The following is a 16,193-nucleotide window of genomic DNA, read 5'->3' as shown; positions in this document are numbered from 1 at the left end:
GATCCCAGGATGCGGGTGTCCGTCCTCAGGTGGCGTGTGTGCCGGCTGTGCCGTGAAATGAGAGGCTGTCGTTTGCCTGCTCGGGACTGGCCGTCATGAAGACAGGGGGTTCGGTCCCCTGCAGAGAGGTGGCTGGCCGGCCCAATCCCCTGGGCTCCGGTCCTGGGCGACGCATGTGCTAGCCGCACCGCTGTCAGGGTCTGACCTTGGGCGGCTTGGGGACGGCGATCCAAAACACGGGTGTGCGGCCTCGCGCGGCTTGGGTGCCAGCCGTGCCGGGAAGCGGGAGGCTGTCGTCCGCCGGCTCGGGGACTGGCCATCATGGAGACAGGGGGTTCGGTCCTGTGCGGAGCTGCAGCCGGCCGTCTGGAGCTACTCGTTGCCTCCAGCCGGAGGCGAGGGATCCGACCGTCCCAAGCCTCTGGTGTCCAGTCCTGGGCAACACGTGTAAAACTTAGTCGTACACTTACCCTTACATTTACCCTAGCAATTACTCGTACCCTTACCCTTACACTTACACTTACCCTATCCCTTACCCTTACTCTAAGCGTTACCCTAACCCTTACCCTTACCCTTGCCCTTACTCTAACCCTTACCCTTTCAGCTTACCCTTACCCTTGCCCTTACCCTTACCCTTACCCTTACCCTTGCCCTTACCCTTACCCTTACCCTTACCCTTACCCTTACCCTTACCCTGACCCTTACCCTGACCCTTACTCTTACCCTTATCCTTACCCATATCCTCACCCTTGCCCTTACCCTTATCCTAAGCCTTACCCTAACCTTTACCCTTACCCTTACCCTAACACTTATCCTTACCCTTTCCGCTTACCCTTACATTTTCCCTTACTCTTACCCTAACCCTTTCCGCTACACTTACCCTTACCCTTACCCTTACCCTTACCCTGACCCTTTCCCTTACCCTTACTCTTACCCTTATCCTTACCCTTATCCTCACCCTTGCCCTTACCCTTACCATAAGCCTTACCCTAACCTTTACCTTTACCCTTTCCCTAACCCTTATCCTTACCCTTTCCGCTTACCCTTACATTTTCCCTTACTCTTACCCTAACCCTTTCCGCTACCCTTTCCCTTTCCCTTTCCCTTTCCCTTTCCCTTTCCCTTTCCCTTTCCCTTTCCCTTTCCCTTTCCCTTTCCCTTTCCCTTTCCCTTTCCCTTTCCCTTTCCCTTTCCCTTTCCCTTTCCCTTTCCCTTTCCCTTACCCTTACCCTTACCCTTACCCTTATCCTATCCCTTACCCTAACCCATACCCTAACTCATAACACTGTGGTTATGAGGTGTCTCAGGATGTGCTTTTTTTCTTGTTTCCGCCCTTCCCTCGTGCAGCCTTGGAGAGGTGAAGTCCCCATGTTGTAGAGTGGTGCAAAAAGATGAGAGGGTTGTCAACCCGGTCAGTTTCCTTCACCAATGCTAAGGCAAGTCTTTGAAGAGAAACAGCCTGGTTGCTTGTGCTGCACCCTGTTGAACTAAGCCAGACCAAAAACAGGGCTGCTGTTCCTCATTCTCTCTTTACCTCTTCTCATCTTGCAAAGGAATGGTCCAGCAATTCGGGTCAATAGGGGATAAGAGAACAAAGGGGTTTCAGAATAACTGCTAACTGTTATGACTATTGCATGGGGCACTACGCAAGTCTCTGACATCCAGCCAAGATGGACAAAAGAAAAGGACAAGGGAAAAGCCTGGGAGGAAGACTATGAGCCTTCAGTACGAGAGACCCCCAGAGGGACCACCGGAGACTGATAATGCATGCGCCAGTGGGCGGGTTCGGATTCCAGGAACTAATTATAATAAACCCGCCTTTTCTCAGAGTAGTAATGAATATGTATTAGCATAGGAGCATAAAAAACAGCCGCCTGATGTAACTTGTGTGTGTCTTGGTGGAGCAGAGACTCCCAGTGCACCCAGTGCTGTTTGCTAACCTCTATTTATTTAATAAATTGTAAACTTTGATTGTAATCCTATTTGGGACTTATTCATTTATTACACCAGACAACCTTGTAAAATGCAGACAACCAGAATCCTTACTGCCATTAGGTGGAAATCACGGCGTAAGAAACATTACCACCTCAAAGAGTAAAAACCTCAAAAGAAATGTGACTTGTAACAGGCCAGCAGCTGTGTATTTTCTGTGAAGCACCAGCTAGATTATGAACCTTGAATAGCACAGTTAAAGGGGAAACAGGGGAGGGTCCCGGTCCTCGGCAGAAAAAAAAAGTGTATAAACTGTGTATGGAATTAGGAGGCACCCTCCTGCTTGCGGGACCCCCTCCATTGTAATCTCAAATAAAGATGCTACTGTACTGAGATCCTCTCCTGAGCCTATGTTATTTTCCAAAGATTGATTCACGGTTTTAAGGTTTCAGGGATAGGGCACTAGGGTTGGGTTTCAGGGTAAGGGGTTTCAGGGTTTATGTTTAGGGTTTTAAGGATTTTAGTGTTGGAGTTTTAACGGTTAGGATTTTAGGGATTTGGGGGTTAGGATTTAAGGGTTTCAGGGTTAGCATGTTAGGGTTTTAGAGTTTTTGGGTTGTAGTGTTGATAGTTTTTTTAGGGTTAGGGTCTTAGGGTTTTATTTTTGGTCCGTTATTTAGGGTTACGGTTTTAAGATCTTAATTCTTTTTTTAAGTTAGGTTCTCCAGGGTTAGGGTTTTGAGTGTCCTGATTTTTTGGGTTAGGGTTTTGAGCGTCTTAATGTTTTGGGTTGGGTTTGGGTTTTGAGTGTCCTAATGTTTTGGTTTAGGGTTTGGAGCATCTTAATATTTTGGGTTAGTGTTTGGAGCGTCCTCATTTTTTGGGTTTGGGTTTTGAGCATCTTAATTTTGTGGGTTTGGGATTTGAGCATCTTAATTTATTGGGTTAGGGGTTTTAGGCATAGGTCTTCAGAGGTTTAGTGTAGTAAATAGTTTGGGTTAGGTCTGTAGGGGTTTTGAGATTCTTTAGTGTTAGGGCTTGAGAACTTTTTTGTGTAAGGGCGGTAAGGGCTAGGGTTACAGTGAGTGCTGTTAAATGTAGTTGTCGAAAACTCGGCCTCTGATTGGCCATGCCAGCTCTCCGGAGAATGCTGGTAGGTGTAGTTTTCCGGCACCAGGCTTCCGGGAGGCCATGTTGGATGCCCAGAGCATGCCGGGAGATGTAGTTCTGTGACTCTGGAGTTCCGGGAGGCCATGTTGAGTGTCCAGAGCATGCCGGGAAATTAAGTTCTGGGACTCCGGACTTCCGGGAGGCCATGTTGAGTGCCCAGAGCATGCCGGGAAATTAAGTTCTGGGACTCCGGACTTCCGGGAGGCCATGTTGAGTGCCTACAGCATGCCAGGAAACGTAGTTCTCGGGAACTGGGGTTAGAGTTAGGGGCTGGGGCTAAGGTTAGGGTTTAGGTTGAGGGTTGGGGTTAGGGTTAGGTTCTTAGGGTTTTATTTTTGGTCAGTTATTTACGGGTTAGGGTTAGGTTTAGGGCTAGGTTTATGGGCACTAAATAATGCTCCTGGGCACATTTAAAGCGCGGCACCGCCCCGGCACATTTCTCAAGTGGAGCTAGGTGAGGTAAAGGAGTTGGGAACAGAGAGGTATTGCACAACGGTATGTTGCATCAGTAGCAGTGAGTGTTGTGGAGGAGGTGGGTATTAGGGCTGGCACACTAGCGAATGCTGGTTCTCTGTGTTTGCAGATAATGGTGAGCCTGTTTAAACTAATTCCAGTTGAAGAAGTTTCAGATATGTGCTTGGTGATATTGTCAGTTCAATATTAAAAGCTGCAGCAAAAGCACAGGGATTTTTGCTTCTAGAAACACTCCAGGTCTCTTGTCTGCTCTCTGCGTGCTTTTGAGCTAAAGCAGATTTAAAAAAAGAAACAAACAAGAAAGAAGAAACAAAAAAAAAAAAACACAGCTGCTGCTGTGCCTCCTCTCTTCCTACTTTCTTGTGCTTTGCCCCTCCCCTTTCCCAGGTGATTGGGTTTGGGTGCTGGGCGGGGCCAAATTGTTTGTGAGCCCCAGGCATGGCATCAGAGAGCTCCTTCTGCCTGGGCTGCTCTTTGGGGTAAGTGCTTTGTGTTTCCTTCAGTCAGTTGCAGGGTTCTTTAGGCAGGCTGGCGTTTTCTAGATTTTATGGTTTTCTAGATTTCTAAGTGCTTGGGATTCACTTAATAGAAGGCTGCTAGCTTGCTGTTTTTTAGGATAGTGGGATACTCTTCTGTTTTTGAGTTATACTTGAATCTCTAGATGTATAAAACCACTTGTGTAATTCACCAGAGGACTAAAACCAGCTTGATTACATGCTACAAGAGGCTTGACAGTGTAGATGCAGGATTGCCAAGAGACTGAGCAGGGTTGTATCGGTCACCTCTTTCATCTGCAAAGGGTGAGTCTGTGATTACCCCTGCTGGGGCTGCTGTGTGAATGTCTTTTTGGATTTTGTGGAGCTCAGTTGTTTTTCTTTGTGTGTGTTTATGTTCTAACTTTTTTTTTTTTTTTGAGAGGTGAATAGTGTGTGTGCTGAGCATGGTTGGCAGGAGGATGTGGGGAGCTGCTCAGGACTGGTAGGTTTTGTTTCTGGGAATGTGCGGCATCCTTCCTGTGCGATGCGACCGATCGTTGGGCAGGAATGTTTCAGCTCCTGTGTTTTGAGCAATGTAGCTTGTGTAGTGTGTGTTGTTTGGCCTGGGCAGAGTTTGCTGTGGCGCTGTGAGCGAAGAATCTCAGTTAGAGCTGGTGATCCGCTTAAGTAATGGAGCTGGGAAGAGAGAGGTATTGCAGCAGATATGCTGTGGCTGTGAGGTGCCTCAGAGTGTGCTTTTCTCTTGTCTTTGCAGGTGCTTTGTGCAGTCGTGGACAGGGAAGGGAAATGCTCATGTCACGAAGCACTGAGGGAAGGTTAGTGTTGTCAGCGTGGTCATCCCTTATCCGAAGCGAAGGGAAGAAGCTCAGGTGTTTCCCTCCGAGGGTCCGAGGTGAGGCTGTTTGAGACAGAGGAGCAGTGTGGCAGTTGGGTGCTTGCAAGCACAGTGGTCATTTTGTCCTTTTGTGTTCCCAGGTAGTGTGGGTGATGCTGGCTGCTCCTTTCAAGCTTGGACCTAATTTGCAGGTACAGAGGCAAGTAGCCTGCTGTTTTGAAAGGATAAAACTAAAGATGGCGTCACTTATGTTGTTGAGGGGTGGGTGCTACTGCTGGCAGCTGAATGTTTATTTTCTGCCTGTGTGTTCCTTTTTTCAGGCTGAAACGCAGTGTGCAGTCCAAGATGTCATGACCCGAGCCGCCTCTGGAGTGACTCTGGTGCATGATGAGCAGAGGTAGCTGTTAATTTTTGGGGTGCCGTTGTCACTGCAGTTATTTTCCTACATCCAATAGAGTAAAATTTCAGCTTACCTTTTAGAGGCACTCTAAGCGGGTAAAAAAGAACAGATGGAAGCATCTGCCACGTGGGGCAGGCAAGCAGCTGAGGTACAGGAGGGGATGAGAGTAACTGTCCTAAGGGTGCTGTGGCTTTTGCTGCTGTGATTGCTTTCTCTCCTGTTTATCAGGTGCCACAGACAAGGTGGGCTGAGATAGCCTTTAGAGTAGGAGGAAAGCAGGTAGCTGGAATGCTGTGTGGTTCCTGAACAAGGTGTTCTGTAGAAAAAAGGTTGTCTGGCATGGCAGTTCCTGATGGCGGTAGTCTTTGGTAGGTGAAGAGGTGTCTGAAGTCCTGTCCTGTGTAGCCTGAGTACACCTCGCTGAGGATGAAGCTTGCTTTCCAGCAGTTCCCAAACCTGTGTTGAAGCTGAAATGCTGTGGCTGTATTTGGGTTGAGGTTGCCCCTTGGCGAGCGTAGGGATGGGTCTCAAGTCGGTGCAGTGGAGGGCCTGGAACCAGTGTTCTGTAGTGTGTTTTGACCCATCAGCATTTGTCCTTTTTTTTTTTGACCCAGCATCACTTTGTCCTTTTGTGTTCCCAGGTAGTGTGGGTGAGCTAATTCCAGTTAAGAAGGTTCCAGTTACTTGCTGGGTTGTATTGTCCTTTTAATATTCAAAGTTGCAGCAAAAGCATGGGGATCGTTGCTTCTAGAAACACCCCAGGTCTCTTGTGTGCACTCTGCGTTCTGTTGAGCAAAAGCAGATTTAAAAAAAAACACACACGCACTAAAAACAACAACAACAAACACACACCATTGGGTGATGTGTTGTGAATGCAACGATCATTTAATCCCTTTGTTTTCCCAGGTAGTGTGGAAGAGGGTTAGAGGGTTAGGGTTTAGGGTTAGGGATAGGGTTAGGGTTCATTTAGGGATAGGGTGAGTGGGTTAGGGTAAGGGTTTGGATTCCAGTTAGGGTTAGGTTAGGGTTAGGGTGAGAGTATTAGGGTTAGGGTTAGGGATAGGGTGAGAGAATTAGGTTTAGTGTAAGGGTAAGGATAAGGTTAAGGGTTAGTGTAACGGTTAGTTTAGGGTAAAGTTAAGGGTTAAGATATGGATAAGGGTAAGGGTAAGAATAAGGGTAAGACTTAGGATAACGGTTAAAGGGTTAGAGAAAGGGGAAGACAAAGGGGAAAGGAAAGAGAAAGGGGAAGAAGAAGAGGAAGAGGAAAGGGAAGGAGAAAAAGAAGGAGAAGGGGAAGTGGAAGTGGAACAGGAACAGGAACGGGAAGGCTCCCCTGGGGAGTTCAGTTGTACCCAAACCCTCCCTTTGGGGGAACTTTTGGATGGGCGAAAGGGGCTTTGAACGCCTTTTCTGGGGCCCTATTTGGAATTCCTCTCCCATGCCGGGTAGGGCTATGTTTCGGGTTGCTCAGAAAGACTGAGCACAAAGGGTCCAGTTGCATGTGGGGCTGCGTGAAGGCTCCTCTGGGGAGTTCAGTTGTACTCAAAGCCTTCCTTTGGGGGCACTTTTTTTGGGCGAAAGGGGCTTTGAACGCCTTTTCTGGGGCCCTCTTTTGAACTTATCTCTCATGCCGGGTAGGCCTATGTTTTGGGTTGCTCAGAAAGAGCGAAGACAGAGCGTCCAGTTGCATGTGGGGCTGCGTGAAGGCTCCCCTGGGGAGTTCAGTTCTACCCAAAGCCTTCCTTTGGGGGCACTTTTGGATGGGTGAAAGGGGCTTTGAACGCGTTTTCTGGGGCCCTATTTGGAATTCCTCTCCCATGCCGGGTAGGGCTATGTTTCGGGTTTCTCAGAAAGAGCGAAGACAGAGGGTCCAGTTGCAACGTGGGCTGCGAGAAGGCTCCCCTGGGGAGTTCAGTTGTACCCAAAGCCGGTCACTGACCCAGAGGCTCTTGCTTGTTTTCTCTTGCTAAGGGACCGAGAGGCACATGCAGTGCCCTTTAATTGCAAGGTGGCATCAGCAGAGCGCTTTGCGCTTACCTGTGAGTCACCAGAATGTGCTGAGGCATTGTAAGAAACCTCAGGTGAACCTCGGTGTGAGTCATCCACACGCTGGTATCCGTCATACTGGGGACAAGGTTTCCGGTGTGTAAGTGACTCTGGTCATGACCGCACGTCCTTGTACTTGCAGAAACAAAGCCTTCCTTGCAGTGTTGTCAAGGCCATTGGCATCTTGCCCAACCACTTGGTGATGCCTTGAAACGCCATCACGCTCCCTGATGAAAGGGCAGACAAAGGAGGACAGCAGAGACGTGCCCTGACATTCCTACTCTCGGTCACTGGTTGCTGTCCTAACCTGGCCAGGGGCTGGAAAGGCAACTTTTCTGATGGGCCGGTGTGCCAGAGCACGGGACCGAGGCAGCAGCCGCTGAGTGGCACCGCCTGGTTCAAGCTGTCACCTGACAAGATATGGAGGCGACCGTGCTGGTTAGGAAAGGTCCAGGGGGCGCTCTAAGGCCTGCTGTGGGTCTCCAGCCCCGAGCGATGGCTAGAAAACTGTCAGGAGATGTCCCGTGCTTCTTGGGAAGACGAGCCACGCTCTCACTTGGACAGAGTAGTATCCGGTGGCAAGAAACCAGGACAGAACCTCTGCTTCTTACGTGGTGCCTTCTTTGTCACCAGGCAGGACCATACCACAGCCCTTTAGAGCTGTGGTAGAGCAGGTAGCAACTGAGGTGGAGTCAGCACACCGGAGGACACACGGCTCGTTGCAGTTATTTGCAAGGGTAAGGTCAAGTGTAAGGGTAAGGATAAGCATTAGGGTATGTGTTATGGTAATGGTAAGGGTAAGGGTTAGGATTAGCATAAGGTTAAGGGTAAGGGTACGAGAAAGTGTTAGGGTACAGGTTATGGTAAGGGAAAGGGTAAGAGGAAGGGTTAGGGTAAGTGTAAGGGTACGGGTCAGGGTAAGGGTTAGAGTAAGGGTTAGGGTTAGGTTAAGGGTAAGTGTTAGGGTAATGGTTAGGGTTAATTTTAGGGTTAGGGTGAGGGAAACGTAAGGGTAAGTTTTAGGTTAAGTTTAAGGGTAAGGTTAAGGTTAAGAGTAAGTGTAAGGTTAGATTTAGACTAAGGGTAAGTGTAGCAGAAAGGGTAAGGGTTAGGTTAAGGGTAAGGGTAATGTTTAGGGTAAGGTAAGGGTAAAGGTAAGGGTATGGATAAGGGTAAGGGTAATGTTTAGGGTAAGGGTATGGGTAAGGGTAAGGTTAAGGGTTAGGGTAATTGTACGAATAATTGCTTGGGTAAGTGTAAGCGTAAGTGTACAAATAAGTGTTATTGTATGGCTTATGGTAAGGGTAAGGGAAAGTGTTAGGGTATGTGTTAGGGTAACGGGAAGTGTAAGGGTAAGGGTAAGGTTATAGTTAAAGGAAAGAGTAAGGGTAATGAAAAAGTAAAGGTAAGGATTTGGGTAATGGTAAGGGTGAGAAGGGTTAGGGTAAGGGTTACGGTAAGGGTTAGGTAACGCAGTGTACAACCTGGGACGTCACACGCAGAGCTGCCTCTGGCAAGGTGAGTGAGGAACAGATGTAGCAGTTGTTGTGTTGTAGCTCTCACTGTTACTGTATGCATCCCCTCTTTGTCTTTTAGAGGTGTTGTAGCTGTTTGAAGAGGGCAGATTGAAGCATCTGCCTTGGGGGCTGGTAAGCGGCAGAGGTCAGGGAGCAGATGAGAGTAACTTACCTAGTTGTGCTGTGTCTTTGGATGCTGCATAGGCCTATGCGTTTCTTTTTCTTTCACAGGTGTCTCTCACAGGCTCAAAGGAGCAAACTGCACTCTGAAGAGCTGTGTAAGAAGAGGGGCTGGTCATGAGCTGGGTTGGAGCAGAACGACCAAGTAGCACAAGGTGACTATGAAAGGTGTCCGTCTTGCTTTGCAGGTGCCGTGGCAGGCTCTCCACAGAAGTGACTAAGGATATGAGATAAGGCCAGAGAGTGACAAGGAGCGGCACGTGCAGGGATGGTTTTGAAGCGCTGCAGTGGCTTACTCTTCTGTTCATCAGGTGCCACAGGCAAGGTGGGTTGTAACATCAGTCGTTATATTTGCATGAAAGCAGTTCACTTGAATGCCACAGTGCATCTGAGTAGGGTGTTCTAGCAGAACAAGCTTGTCTGGCACAGCGGTGCCTGATGGCAGTGTATTTCCTCAGGTGAAGAGGTGCCTGAAGCCCCATCCTATCTAACCTGCACACAATTATCTGAGAATGAAAGCTGCTTTCCAGTAATTCAGAAAGCCAAGTTACGTCTCAGCCTTGAGCATCTCGGGCTTTTGGGCCTGTCTGTAACATTTGGCACCAGCACTAATACTTTTTTTGGCATATGTTTAGCGTTTGGGGCCTGTGTCTGGGATTTGGGCCCTGTCTCGAACCACTGGGGCTTTGTCCTGGGTTTTGGAGCCTGCCTCTAGAGTTCAGGGCCTGTGATTAGGCTTTTGGGGTCTGTGTCTGGGGGGTCAGGGGGTTGGGGCCGGTATCTGGGGGCAAGGGGGGAGCTGCTTGTAGACCCTTGGGGCCAGCATTGAGGGGGTTGGGAGCTGACTCTACACCTTTGGGGCCTGCTTCTGGGGGGGGGTTTGAGACCTGCATCTGAGGGAGGGGTGGGAGCTCTTTGTATTCCTTTGGAGCCTGTGTCGGGGAGGGGGAGCGGGAAGGGGAGGGTTGGTTGGGAGCTGTTTGTACACTGTTGGAGCCTGGGTTGGGGGAGGAGGTTTGGAGCTGCTTCTACACCTTTGGGCCTGGCATCGGGGGTAGGGGGTTGGGTGCTGGTTGTAGGGGCCTGTGTTTGGGGGGAGAGCTTGGGGCCTGTGTCTGGGGGAGGGGTGGGAGCTGCCTGTACACCTTTGGGGTCTGCATCTGGGTGTGGTTGGTGCCTGCTTCTTTTGGCAGTTTGGGGTCTGCTTGTAGACATCTGCAGCCTGGGTTTGGGGGCTTTTCTGTAACGTTTGGGGTCTGCATTTTTGCTTTGGGTTGCATCTTGAGCTTTTGAGGCCTAGCTGTAGCATTTGGGGCCTGCGTCTGGGGCTTTTCTGTAGCGTTTTGGTTGTGTATTATAAAAACTATAATTATAAAAAATTATAATTATAAAAAATAATTATTGCGTGATTTTCTCGTCCTTATCTCAATCCTTGAGCCCTTTTCCTCCCCATTCCACTTTGAGGAGGGGGAGTGAGAGAGCGGCTGTGGTGGACCTTGGCTGACCACTCGAGCGGAACCACGACACCATGGCAACACAACCCCACGGTTGCCATGGAAACACAACACCATGGTTGCCATGGAAACACAACACCATGCTTACCATTTTAACCACAACACCATGGTTACCATGGCAACACTGCCCCGTGGTTTCCATGGCAACAAAACCACATGGTTGCCATGGCAACCCATCTCCATGGTTACCATGGTAACACAACCCCATGGTTGCCATGAAAACACAACCTTATAATTCCCATGACAACGCAACCCTATGGTTACCATGGCAACACAACCCCATGGTTGCCATTGCAACAGAACCGCCTGGTTACCATTGCAACCCAACCCAATTGTTACCATGGGAACACAACCCCATGTTTGCCATGGCAACAAAGCCCAGGGTTGCCATGGCAACCCAAGCCCACGGTTACCATGGCAACACAACACCACGCTTACCATGGCAACACAACCCCATGGTCACCATGGCAACACAACCCCATGGTTGTCACGGCAACACAACCCCACGGTTATCATAGCAACACTACACCATGGTTGCCATGGCAACACAACCCCATGGTTGCCATGGCATCCCATCCCCACTCTTACCATGGCAACATAACCCCATGCTTCCCATGAAAACACAACCCTATGGTTGCCATGGCAACACAAAACAATGGTTCCCATGGCAACACAACCCCATGGTTGCCATGAAAGCACAACTTTATACTTCCCATGACAACACAACCCCATGGTTACTATGGCAACACAAACCCATGCTTACCATGGCAACACAACCCCATGGTTTCTATGGCAACAAAACCCCATGGTTTCCAAGTCAACCACAACACCATGGTTGCCAAGGCAACCCAACCCCATGGTTACCATGGCAACAGAACCCCACTGTTGCCATGGAAACACAACCTCATGGTTACAATAGCAAAAAAACCAAACATGGTTACCATGGCAACAGAACCCCATTGTTACCATGGCATCACAACCGCATGGTTACCATGGCAATGCATCCCCATGGTTGCCATGGCAACAGAACACCATGGTTGCCATCAAACTAAACCCCATAGTTGGCATGGCAAAAAAACGCATGGTTGCCATGGCAACACAACCCCATGGTTACCATGGGAACAGAACCTCATTGTTACCATGGCAACACAACCCCATGGTTACCATGGCAACACAACCCCATCGTTGCCATGGCAACACAACTTCATGGTTACCATGGCAACAAAACCGCATGGTTACCATGGCAACCCAACCGCATGGTTACCACGACAACTCAACACCATGGTTTCCATGGCAACTAAACCCCATAGTTTCCATGGCAGCCCAACCCCATGGTTGCCATGGCAACACAATCCCATGGTTACCATGGCAACACAACGCAATTGTTGCTATGGCAACAAAACGCCATGGTTACCATGGCAACCCAAGCCCATGGTTGCCATGGCAACACAACCCCATGGTTGCCATGGCAACCACAACACCATGGTTACCATGGCAACACAATCCCATGGTTACCATGCCAAGACAACCCAACGGTTACCATGGCAACACAACCCCATGGTTGCCATGGCAACACAACTACATGGTTGCCATGGCATCCCATCCCCATTGTTACCATGGCAACATAACCCCATGCTTGCCATGAAAACACAACCCCATGGTTGCCATGGCAACACAACCCCATGGTTACCATGTAAACACAACCCGATGGTTACCATAGCAACAAAAACCCATGGTTGCCATGGAAACAGAACCTTATAATTCCCATGACAACACAACCCCATAGTTACCATGGCAACACCACCGCATTGTTACCATGGAACACATCCCCATGGTTGCCTTGGCAGCAAAACGCCTTGGTTGCCATGGCAACCCAACGCCATGGTTACCATGGCAACACAACCCCATGGTAGTCATGCCAACCGAACCCCTTGGTTGCCATGGCAACCCATCCCCATGGTTGCCATGCTAACCACAACATTATGGTTACCATTGCAAACCAACACCACGGTTACCATGGCAACACAACCCCATGGTAACCATGGCAACAAAACCCCACGTTTGCCATGGCAACACAACCCCATGGTCGCCATGGCAACACAACTCCATAGCTCCATGGCACCCCAACGCCATGGTTGCCCTGGCAACACAACCCCATCCTTACCATGGCAACACAACCCCATGGTTGCCATGGCAACACATGCAAATGGTTTCCATGACAACACAACCCCATGGTTACCATGGCAACAATATCCCATGGCGGCCATGGCAACACTATAATGTTCCCTGTAGCAATGTGGCCTTGTATTGCCTATCGAACCACGGTGTCACCATCCCATGGCAACACCCAATCGTCGCCATGGCAACACAACCCTATGGTTACCATGGCAGCAGAACCATATCATTGCCATGGCAACAATATTACACTTCCTATAGTAACATGGCCTTGTGTGGCCTATGGCAGTACAGTGTCACCACCGCATTGCAACACCCCATGGTTGCCATGGCAACACAACCCCATGGTTACCATGGCAACACAACCCCATGGTTGCCATGGCAACACAAGCCCATGGTTCCATGGCAACACAACCTCATGGTTACCATGGCAACACAAGCTCATGGTTGCCATGGCAACACAACCCCATGGTTGCCATGGCAACACAAACCCATGGTTACCATGGCAACACAACCCCTATGGTTTCCATAGCAACACAACACAATGGTTGCCATTGCAACTCACCCCCATGGTGTTTATGGCAACACCCCGTGGTTGCCATGGCAACACAACCCCATGGTTGCCATGGCAACAATCTTACACTTCCTATAGTAACATGGCCTTGTGTTCCCTATGGCACTACGGTGTCACCACCCCATGTTAACACGCCATTGTTGCTATGGCAACACAAGGCCACATTGCTATTGGGACCATTACAGTGTTGCCATGGCAACCATGGTGTTGTGTTCCCATTGTAACCATGGGGTTGTGTTGCCCACCATCCCAGAGACTTCTTCCATGTTTTGGGGAAGCCTGGTGGCTTCCCACTACCAAGCTGATACAAATCCTCATGGATAAGGTGGTTGTGCTTTTGCAGCTAGTTTTTTTTTTTTTTTGAAAAAAACCTAGAGCATATGAGTGAGCCATCGAATGGGTCTCTGCTGGTCCAGAATGGAAATAACTAAGCTAAGGCAGGATTTGGGAAGGCATAAAGACCAGTGAGATTTCTCACCCAACCTTTGATCCCCTTTTATGTCTGTGTTCTGCTGCAGAGCCAATGCTGATTGATGCTGGAGTGTCAAATCCTTCTAGTTTGATTTTTCAAAATTCAGGATCCCCACAATTGTTTTTAATGATGCTCTGTGGCATACACTTTTACGCGAAGGGAAAGTGCCATAGGCAGCATCACACAACCTGGGTTGTCTGGTACCTGTACAGTGTTTTGTACATAAATAGAAGAGTTTGCACGGATTTTTGTATCGTTCTTTTCTATTTCTTTTCTACAGTTTTTCAAAGACTGTATGCAAACTGTGTTTACAAATTGGTTTTGCTGTCAGTATTGTAGATTATCGCATGTCCATTTTACTGTTTTCTATCGTCTTGTGAGTCCTTGTGTGTTACATGTTGGCCTTCCTTCTTAAAGAGAATTCATACGCTTCCATCCAACATATCCTGTGCCCTTCTTAAATATATCCCATTTCCCATGGTCCAGTGTGAGCTGTAGCTTGTAGAATGCATGAGAAAACACTGCACATAAATTAATATAAATATGATATGCTCAATCCTGATGTAGTTATTAATATAGGTTTTAGGGGGTTGTACTTATTCTCTGGAAACTACAGTTTAGACTGAACTAAATTGCCTAGTATCTGTAATTTACAGACACTCATATTTTCATATAATATTTTCTATTTGACCATATAAGATAGGGGGATAGGCCTTTAAAGGTGATCTGTACCTTAGAACAAAACCAGTTTTCTCATAGCATTTAGGATCAATGAAATGTTTCTGTGTTATGTTTAGTGATGAATTATAAACAAAGCACAAAATGCAAGAAGCAAATAGGAATTTCAGGATGTCCTTAAATGCTGCAGTTCCTTATAGAACAATGTTATAATAACCTGAACAATCTTCTAGATTGACTGTCTTGGGCAATTGCCCCTCATTTTTGTCATTTTTCCTGGTATTACCTTTGCCAAATCTTGCAGTTCTTTCTTAGGACCTGATCATGTGTAATTGACTCACTCAGACTGCTGATGAAAGAAAATTGGAGATCTGGGTAGGCAAACCATAGGTTGTCATTTACCTAGTCCATCTTGCTATAATGTAATGTACTTGAGTTTAGCCTGCAGAAAGACTTCATGACTTGGCCACCAAGCTTTGCCTTCTTGAAAGGGGACCAACAGAACCACCATGGGACCACTGCAATTGGGTAGCATCTGTACAAATACCTCCTGCATTCTTATGTATTTTAAAGAGATCAAAGACTATTTTTTTGACCAGGACAAGTAAAGGTTGCTTCTCTTTTATGGTCGTCTGTTCCCATTAAGCAAATACCTGTTGGCATTAAGGCCATGGCTATAATAATTTTATTTAATGAACAAAGTACTGTTTGGAGAGGAATAAACATGACTTAATATAAATATTAATAACACTTACATCACAGAAAGGTTCCCTTATGGTCAACAAGTTCCTTGATCATGATTAAAAATGAAGAAAATATTGAACAGCAAATATTGCTATCCCAGTGTGACTGATAACTGGGCATCTCTTCACCTATTCAGAAATCTGTGGTGTGTGTTATTCTGCTGAGGTTTTGGAGACTAAATTTCTGGTAGATATACATGTAGGAAGTGTGTTGATGTACCCTTGTATTTTAATCTCTTTCTTGTATTTTAAATCAGTTTTACCAGGTATTATCTTAATAGGAACTGCAGGTAGAATAGAGTTAAGTGAGTCACTAATATTTGTAAAACCTTATTTATACCAGTTTTGACATTTTGTTGAATCATGATGTCCAGTGCCTCTCTGCACTTAGTGTAGATAATGTAGCTATCAATGTGTAATTTCAGTGAAACGGTGTATACAGTATGGGTAGCGGTGCTTTAATTTAATTTTACTCGTTGGTGTGTATTGAACCATAGCATAAAATTAGGCCATCTTTTAAAATTCTGTTCTACTTTTGGGTTTTGTTCTTTTGTCTGAGTTTGTTTTCCTTCTGGCCATTCAACTGAGTCAATTACGTAGTTTAGTAACTGCTTTATCTTTCAATTATGGTCTATCCTGTTCTGATAACATTCAGAATAATGTATTCAGTCAAGTTACTGTAAATACATTGGTTTTAGTTTTCAGGTCTCTAACCAGCATGGTACGTGCTAGTACCTGCATGGGTGTGCGTCCCTGGCAGTGAGCGAAAGTGATGCCAGCATAGATGTGTTCCTCATGAGTACATTTGTTATGACACTAAAAATTAATGCACGCACAGAATGATTAGTTTATGTTTTGTTTTATGTCTTGTTTGTCTGATGCGTTGGGACTCTACCACCAGAAGTTCAGTAAGTCACTGCTTAAATTAGCACAATGAGCAAGGGGGAAATCAATCTAGCTGCCTTATGCTGGATACCCTGTCT

The 16,193-nt window shown here is 47.4% G+C and overlaps 1 long non-coding RNA gene across 2 annotated transcripts; it reads left to right on the top strand.

Moving 5' to 3' along the window:
• The first annotated feature begins 3,455 nt into the window (after positions 1 to 3,455).
• On the top strand, positions 3,456 to 9,704 carry LOC311215764. 2 transcript variants are annotated; one of them, XR_014618915.1, is made up of 7 exons: positions 3,456 to 4,376; positions 4,828 to 4,965; positions 5,049 to 5,099; positions 5,229 to 5,305; positions 9,106 to 9,152; positions 9,243 to 9,379; positions 9,513 to 9,704. It is a non-coding gene; the product is annotated as an uncharacterized lncRNA (long non-coding RNA). The 2 variants fall into 2 exon arrangements; XR_014618914.1 differs by lacking the exon at positions 9,106 to 9,152.
• The last annotated feature ends 6,489 nt before the right edge of the window (positions 9,705 to 16,193 follow it).

The sequence above is a fragment of the Netta rufina genome (genome assembly GCF_964035555.1).
Source record: "Netta rufina genome assembly, chromosome: 17".
NCBI classification, from domain to species: domain Eukaryota; kingdom Metazoa; phylum Chordata; class Aves; order Anseriformes; family Anatidae; genus Netta; species Netta rufina.
Note: the sequence above shows the minus strand (reverse complement) of the source record. Positions and strands in the feature narration are given on the sequence as shown.